General features: G+C 37.4%; 1 pseudogene across 1 annotated transcript; it reads left to right on the top strand.

The window, feature by feature from the left end:
- The first annotated feature begins 1805 nt into the window (after positions 1–1805).
- Positions 1806–8233, top strand: LOC143532656 (uncharacterized; annotated as a pseudogene). Its single transcript, XR_013135220.1, has 4 exons — positions 1806–2053; positions 4881–5280; positions 6527–6938; positions 7649–8233. The product of XR_013135220.1 is annotated as an uncharacterized LOC143532656 (transcript).
- Positions 8234–8593: the final 360 nt, after the last annotated feature.

The raw sequence follows: 8593 nt of genomic DNA, 5'->3' as shown, positions 1-8593 counted from the left end.
GACAATGTAGTTTTTTTTAATTAATTTTTATAACTTGTAACACTTGATAACTTCAAATAGACCGTTGCAATGCGTTTGATTCGCTTAACCGACTTTGTGCTTTTGGTTTTCGTTACTTTATATTGGCAATACCGGCTTATTAAAGGTCAGGCTTACCGTAGCCGTTGCAGCCACAGTTTTTTTTGGGGGTACATGGAATCACTCACATTTTGGTTGTCGGAAGTGAATGAATTAAACTTAGGTTTCCATATTTTGTACCAAGCTGGCATGTGAGGCTCATATACTTAGTCAACAACTAAACTTTGACAGTTGAACCTGTTTATTCTCATACAAGTATAATGTTGATAATGAAAAGTTGTGTATAAGATTTGAAAAATAAGAATAGAGTTCAAATTTCTAACTGTCACTTTGGTTAAGGTGACAGTTAGAAATTCACTCCCTTTTTCCTGATTTTGGGACTCCAGTGACTAACATGAGTACATGCAGCGTCACACTCATCGTTACAAGACGATGATATATAACGAAACAAGCATGACAAGGTGGCAATTTCACCGGTAGCAAAGAGTTACCAGTTTGACCAGTTGGGGCACAAGCTAGTAGGGAGTGAGGTCATCCTTCTTATTCCACCCTGTAAGGACTTAAAACCCAGCTCCCCGCACCAGATCAATGTGAATTACGCTCGTGGTGTCGGTTAAGCATGTTTAATGCCGGTAACGTGCCAACTGGTGTCGGTTATACATGTACAATCTTTCATTACACGACGCGTACTGGCTTTGCACGAGTTACGCGTAAAATTTCAGGTTACGTGCACACCGTCATTAGGTGACGCATGCACCGGCACTTATTATGCGTTCAATGCCGGGTTACGCGCTCACTTCGTGGCATCACATGGGTACCCATGTTTTCACAAAACAGGATGTAACCCGCGCACGAACTAACAAGATCCAACAAACCCTCTGCACATGCCGCAGCGCGCTCGCATTGATAACCCATTACACACCACACCACACACTACCAACTAATACGAGTGGACAATTTGTGTGAACCCGCGGGCACTTATGCTAGTTTATAGAAACAGAAATTACACTTACCCCTCCCACAATTACAAAAGACTATTAAGTAACAAACTAGAATAATATCCCTCTCAGACAATATAAGAGCAAATGAGAATGCTACCAAAATGTAACGTAGTGATGTGTTGAGACGTCATGCTTGTAAATCATCGACTCAACATCCAATCAACGTTCATGAACGCCAATGATTACGTTTACACACATCGATGAATGATTGGTGTAGGGGGGTTCTAGAAGTAATGTAGATTTGATGTCATTGATACAAAAAGGTCTCGTTACCGATGGATGATTTTAATCCAGTCAGAATGGTTGTGAGGACGGCGGTGATTCATTAGAGTAGGATGTAACAGATTTAGTTCAAGGTAGTCGATTCATTGCCAAAAAAACAACACATGACACCACATTTATGAATACATGATTTAACATCCTATACGCAACATGAACATAAAAAAGGCATATGCTACAATAAAAGCATTGATCATCATCATCAACTACATTTTTTTTTTATTAAAAACCATCTTTTATTAAAAAAAAACAAGTGAGTAGTAAAGCATTACAATTTAGTTTGGCCATAAACTATACCACAAAATAAACTACAGGGCGTAATCTTTAATATAGGCATAAAGCAAAGGACCCAATGACAAATTCCATAACTTAAGAAACGATGAAAGGCCGTCGTCTCTACTAGTGCATTCATCTTTCAAATCAGCTCATAAACCCTAATAAATCAAAATGATGATACGAACTTTATCATTGAACAAACACTCCATTCGTAACCTCTTAAACCATACTACTACTAATACTAATACCCCCAAAATCATCAACAACAACAACTTATTATTATTATTATTATTCGGATCGAAGCTGAGATTCTACTCAACAACTGAAAATCAAAACGATTCCTCCATCGACGGAATCAACCACCATTATTTCTGAACCTTCGCCCAAGGATCTCGATGTCAAAGACGTCACCAATAAAGGTACCTTACTAATTTCATAAACCCTAATTAATTGTCTTATGAAATTGATGATTTTACTTTACCTTGTTTCTTCTTATAATCTGTGTTGCACTTTAAAGGAATGTATATATAAATAATAATAATTAATAAGACATTAGGGCTGTAAACGAACCGAACTGAGCAAGGTCTCAGTCGTGTTCGCTTATTAAGCTTTTATCGGACAAGTGAATGGTCTACGAACACTTAAGTGAACAGAATTTGGTGCTCCTGTTCGTTTATTGACAAAATGAACTTTTTTTCAAGAAGACACAAATAATGTTATATTTGATTTGGCTAATTGATTAGGCAATATCAATGTCAATGTCAACGCTTCGGTGAGGCTACCAAATTTGTGTTGGTGTTTTAAATCAATCAATCAATCAATCAATCAATCAATCAATCATACCCAGTGAATATAAGTAGGGTATGGGGAGGGTGGGATGTAGGCACACCGTACCTCTATCCAAAGGGATAAAGAGGTGGCTTCCAGAGAGACCCTCGGCTCTAAGTACATATGTATGGAGCCAAAGAACGGAAATCAAAGTTCAATAGCTATGTAAAGAGCTAATAATACTAATAATAATATGTATGAAGCAGAACAAAGGGGATCAAGTTCAACAGTTATATCAAAACTAATAATACTAATACTAATAGTAATATAATAATAATAATAATACATGCGGGGGGAATACCATTATGGTATGTGTCCTAAATAAGTTAAGTATAAGCCCTAAGGTATTCATTTATTCCTAAAAATCCTTAACTTTAATTCTACTTCTCCAAAGATTCCTATCCTCAACCATGTCCTCGGAGAGGTTTAGGTCTATGAGATCATGCCTAATCCTCTCATCCCAAGTCAATTTAGGTCGCCCTCTCCCCCTTCCCCCCTCTAAAGTAATGTTTTCTACGGATCTAACAGGATTCGTCGACTGTCTTCTCTTCACATGCCCAAACCATCTCAATCTCCACTCTCTTATCTTGTCTGCTATGTTTGTTACCCCTAATCTCTCTCGAAACACAACGTTTCTTATTCGGTCTAGCCTTGTATGCCCACACATCCAACGTAGCATTCTCATTTCTGCTACCTCCATCTTCCGCACTTGTGCCTTCTTGATGGCCCAACAATCTGTTCCATATAGCATTACAGGTCTAACTGCAACCCTATAAAATTTTCCCTTTAGTTTAGTCGGGAAAGTCTTGTCGCACAATATACCTGCGGCTGCTTTCCATCTACACCATCCTGCCTAAACTCGATGAGTCACATCACTGTCTAATTCCCCATCGCTCTGAACAAATGATCCTAGATAATTGAACTTCGTTACCTGTGGGACCACCTGCCCTTCGATGGTGATCTGTACGTCCTCATTGTCATCTATCCCACCAAAATCACAGTGTAAGTACTCTGTCTTAGAGCGGCTAATCTTTAAACCTTTTGTCTCTAAGGTTGTTCGCCACTCCTCAAGCCTCATGTTTAAATCTTGTTTTCTCTCAGTAAGTAACACAATATCGTCTGCGAACATCATGCACCACGGGAGGGTCCCTTGAATCGACTTTGACAACTCATCCAAGACTACTGCAAAAAGAAACGGACTCAACGCTGACCCCTGGTGAAGACCCACCTCTACAGGGAAGGGATCAGTATCCCCCACTGTGCGCACGAACACTTGTTTCACTCCTTTTATACATATCCATAATTATCTCTATGTACTTCGTGGGTACTCCTCTACTCACCAGGCACTCCCAGAGAACCTGTCGTGGCACACTGTCGTAGGCCTTTTCCAGGTCAATAAACACCATATGTAGATCACGCTTCTTCTCCCTATACTTTTCCATTAATCTTTTTATGAGGTGTATTGCCTTTTTTGTGGAACGCCCTGGCATGAAGCCAAATTGGTTGACCGTAACCTGAGTTTGTCGTCTAAGTCTAACCTCAATCACTCTTTCCCATAGCTTCATAGTATGGCTTAGTAGTTTGATTCCTCGGTAGTTACCACAACATTGGGCGTCTCCTTTGTTCTTATAGATAGGAACTACAACGCTGCTCCTCCACTGGTCTGGCATCTTACCTGATTTGAGAATACTATTGAACAGAGTAGTTAACCACATGACCCCTTCCTCTCCTAGACACTTCCACACCTCGATGGGTATGTTGTCTGGGCCGACCGCCTTAGACCTTCCCATCCTCCTAAGTGCATTCTGCACCTCCTCTCGTGTGATCCGCCGGCAGTAGCAGTTATTCGGTTGCTGTCGTTGGAAGTTTGTGTTGTCATGTTCTTGGTAAGCTCTCCCATTATTAAAAAGATTGTGAAAGTAGGTTTGCCATCTTAGCTCGATGTCCTGCTCCTTGACTAGTACATGGCCATTGGTATCCTTTATGAACTTCACAGGCCCTAAATCTTGCCTTCTACGCTCCCTGGCTTTGGCAATCTTAAACATAGCATGTGTTCTCCCTCTTTTGTTTTAAATAACATTCATATTTATATGTTATTAATTTACGTATAACATATTAATTAATCACGTAAATATTTTTGTGTTTGGTTTAGTATCTTTGATTAAATCTCTAGAAAAGTCATTAAAAATATTAATACCCTCAATTAACAAACGTAAACAAACAAACATTAACCAATACATTTGAACAACATTTCTATTGTGTTCGTTTCTTTAGTTAATGAAACGGACTTTCTTGTTGCCGCCATGAAAAGTTCGCAGAACGTTTGGTTTGTTTACAGCCTTAGGAATATATACGTGTAAGAATATAGGATCCTGGTGAAGTTTTTTTTATTGATCTTTTATTATACTTGTTTTGCAGAGCTGAAAATGCAGATAGAGAAGTACTTTAAGGACAAGGATGAAGAGGTATTGCCTGATGTGTTAGAATCAATATTTAGGAGGCAAGTTACACAAAAACATGCTGATACTGATGATGAGCTGCTTGAGGAGTTTAGGATGAAACCAATTGATGATGTCAATGATAAAGAGTTTTGAGTCCGATTTTGAGGAATTGCATGAGACTGATGAGGAGATAGATAATCTGTATAATGCAAGAGAAATTGTGACCAAGAAGATGACAAAGGATGAGTTCTTTTACATGGATGATAAAAAGTGGGAAGGCATGATTAAGGAGGCTACTGATAGTGGTCATCTTAAAGATACTAAGGAATGTGAGCAGATACTGCAGGATATGTTCGTGTGGGAAAATCTCCTTCCAGGTATGTTAAATTTGTAATCCCTTTTTATTTAATTTGTGACATGATTGAAAGTTAGATCTGTAATGGCTGAACTAATATCATTAATGACTTAGTTGATTAGAAGGATCTTTATGCAACTGTTTTCACGAGGCCTTGGAGGGGCAAAATTTTTTTAAATTGTTCTCTTGGTGTTTATTTTATTGTTCTATTGGTTATTAGATAATGGCATTATTTTCCTCTTGCTTAGTGGTTATGTTGTGACTATTTGTTACTGTAGTAATTCTTTCTAACTAAACTCGTCTCTTTTCAAGATTTTGATGTTTTTGAGCTTATTGGTCGCATAAGGCTTGTGATTTTTTGTCAGAAAACACATCAATGCATCTTTTAGGTGATTTTTGTCCGTAGTTATTTTTGTGTCATCATTTTTCAAAAGTCCTTTCAATTTCTTTTAGTGCCTCACTAGTTGGGAGACAACATTGCATTCTTTCTAGTGAATAACATACAGTTTTCCTCTACATAAAACCTCAAATATCTTTTGCTCCTCTCACATCTCAACATCCATTAAGAAGCAGAAATCATAAGATTGACACCACGAATAAGCTCTCTTTAACATTGTTTATTGAGTTCATTTTTTATGCTTTATTATAGAGACACACACTATATATATACATACATACATACATACACACACACATATATATGTATATATATATATATATAGTGAAAAGATCCAATACACAACGTACATTATGTACGCGAATCCATTTTTTCACGAATCGATCCATGAAAACACATCCAAACATCTCGGAATCGTCAATACATATCCAATCAATCATTTGTTCTCCGAAAAAAACAGTTTTGGATGGTTAATCGATCAATTTTTCACTTTTTTCAAGAAGACCGTTTTTTGAGCATTTGCTGAGCGTTTAAGTTTTGTGAGCGTTTTAGGCTTTTGCCTTTGTTTTTTGCCTTTGAACGTCTCGCGTACCTACCGTACGTTAAGGCATTAGCGTACAGTAACTGCACCCTATATATATATATACATATATATCTTTTACTTGTATGATAAAACTACGGCTGTATGGAACACAAAATGATGAATTTTGGAACGCTAAAGAAATACAATGTATAATTTTATAACATGTTTCTAGAGGCCAAAATTTACCTTTACTTAAAATTTGAAAATATAGTCATATAACACACTACAATAGCTTTCAATATTAGTTTTAGTTATATTGGCATGCATTTAAGTTACCTGTGAACTCAGATCGCCTGAAGAAACAGGTTGAAGAAAAATACAATGAGATAGCAGATATGGTTGAAACCGGTGAGCTTGAACCCGAGCAAGGTTATGAAATGTACCAGGAATTTGAGCATAACATGCTCATGAAACACACTAAGGAGATAGAAGAAGCGGGTCCCCCAAAGTTTGATGAGACTTCTGTTTTAGAGAAGAAAGACGTAGATGACCCCCCGGGTGAAGGCCCTGTGCTTAGGTGGCAAACACGGGTCGTGTTTGTTCCTGGTGGTGATTCATGGCATCCTAAAAACAGAAAAGCAAAACTTGCTGTCACTGTCAAAGAACTTGGTCTTTCAAAAAACCAATTTCGTCGACTACGAGAATTGGTCGGGAAAAGATATAACCCGGGAAAAGATGAACTTACTATAACCAGTGAGAGGTAATTAAATCAAATTTATTGAATGCTTAAATCTTTAATTTTTAAAATTTTGTTTTGTAACTGTAGTTACCAGACTTGTATGCTTAATTATACTATTTAGAGGTGCAAAATGAATTGGTTGGGGGGGGGGGGGGGGTTGGATAATAGAGCAGGTAACTTATATGTATGGGGTTGAAACGGGGCTCCGAGTCCGGTTGAGTTGACCCGAAACACTTTTGGTTCACTTGTATTTTACAAATAGGTTACCCAAATTTTTAAGACGATATTTTAAGCCACCAATTTGGTGTCATTTATGCTAATTGTGGCCTAATCAAGCTCATATCTTGCTAATCATCTGATTCAGTGGTTAAAACGTTTAACTTCTTTGTAAATGTTGCTCATCTGACAAGTTGTATAACTTTTGTTCACACTTTAATGCCAATTTTGTTTCTTCGTAAAAGTTAGGGGTGCTTTTGTCATTTTACAGTTTTGGGCAAGGTTTTGGCCAGATTTGGCAATTTGGCAGGGTGAAACAAAATTATTTTTTGGGTGGTAGTGTGGCATGTAATGTTAATATGATATTTGGGTGGCATGTATACTGACATGATTCGTGGGTAGTCGTAGCATAACATTTTGAATACTTGACCTGTTTCCTTTTAAGCTTTTTTACTGGTTTACTTGTTATTAGTTTTACCTATTATTTGATGTGTGAAAGTTCATATCGTGTGTAGGTTTGAGCATCGTGAGGAAAATAGGAAGGATTGTCTCAGGACTTTATTTGGGCTGATTGAGGAGGCTGGTAAAGCTGATAAGCTCGTTGATGATGCTCGAACCGGTTATGTGAAGACTAGACTTCGAGCCAACCCTAAATTCATGGAGTTAAAATCATGAAAAACGAAGGATCTAATTCATTGCATGCCTGATGATGAGTTGCACTCGTGTGGTTACACATATTCAATGGTCAACTTGAGATGGTCAAAACTAAAACAAGTATGCACTAAATTGACCCGTATTTTCAGATAGTTCAACAACTCTTTTGTTTTGCTGTTATTTTAGCACACAAGTTCGAAGATGATATCTTCTTGCATCATTTGCAAACCATAAAGTGCACACCCACGTCACATTTTTGTGTTATAGATGGTGTATTAGTTTGTTGTTCTTCTGTCATTCCAACAGATAATGCTCATAATATTAATATAACATGAGCAATTGAGCATGTGTGATCCAAGCTCGAGCTCGATTCTAGAGTCCAAGAATGTTCACTAGAAACCATTTTTGTTAAAAAGCTTGATAAACCCTCACACTTCTATAATTTGTTTGCAGTTTTAACTCCCAAATTTTTTTTGACTTCCATGATCATTAAAACTTGTTTGTGTGTGGTTTACATTTGCGAAATTTCTTGGTCATAAACATCAGTTATAAGAAAATATTACAGTGAGTGGGTATTATCTGTCCGTCCTTGCAACAAATTCATAAATAATTAATAGGTCCTTGCATAAAAATATAATCCCATTGCCTAAAGCATCAATCTCGATTACAAATGTATCATTGAAAAAATGTAGAACCAACACTAGTGGTTTAATCACATTTAACTTCTTTGGTTGCCAAAATGTGTCTTAAGGCCAATGCTTGATGTAAAACTATTATCGAGTTGCGGAGTCGGTGGTTTCATCAGA

Source organism: Bidens hawaiensis, unplaced genomic scaffold (assembly GCF_021521415.1).
Source record: "Bidens hawaiensis isolate Kalapana, Puna unplaced genomic scaffold, B.hawaiensis_p1.1 tig00009540_1, whole genome shotgun sequence".
In the NCBI taxonomy this organism is placed as follows: domain Eukaryota; kingdom Viridiplantae; phylum Streptophyta; class Magnoliopsida; order Asterales; family Asteraceae; genus Bidens; species Bidens hawaiensis.
This window is presented reverse-complemented; position numbering and strand designations above follow the sequence as displayed.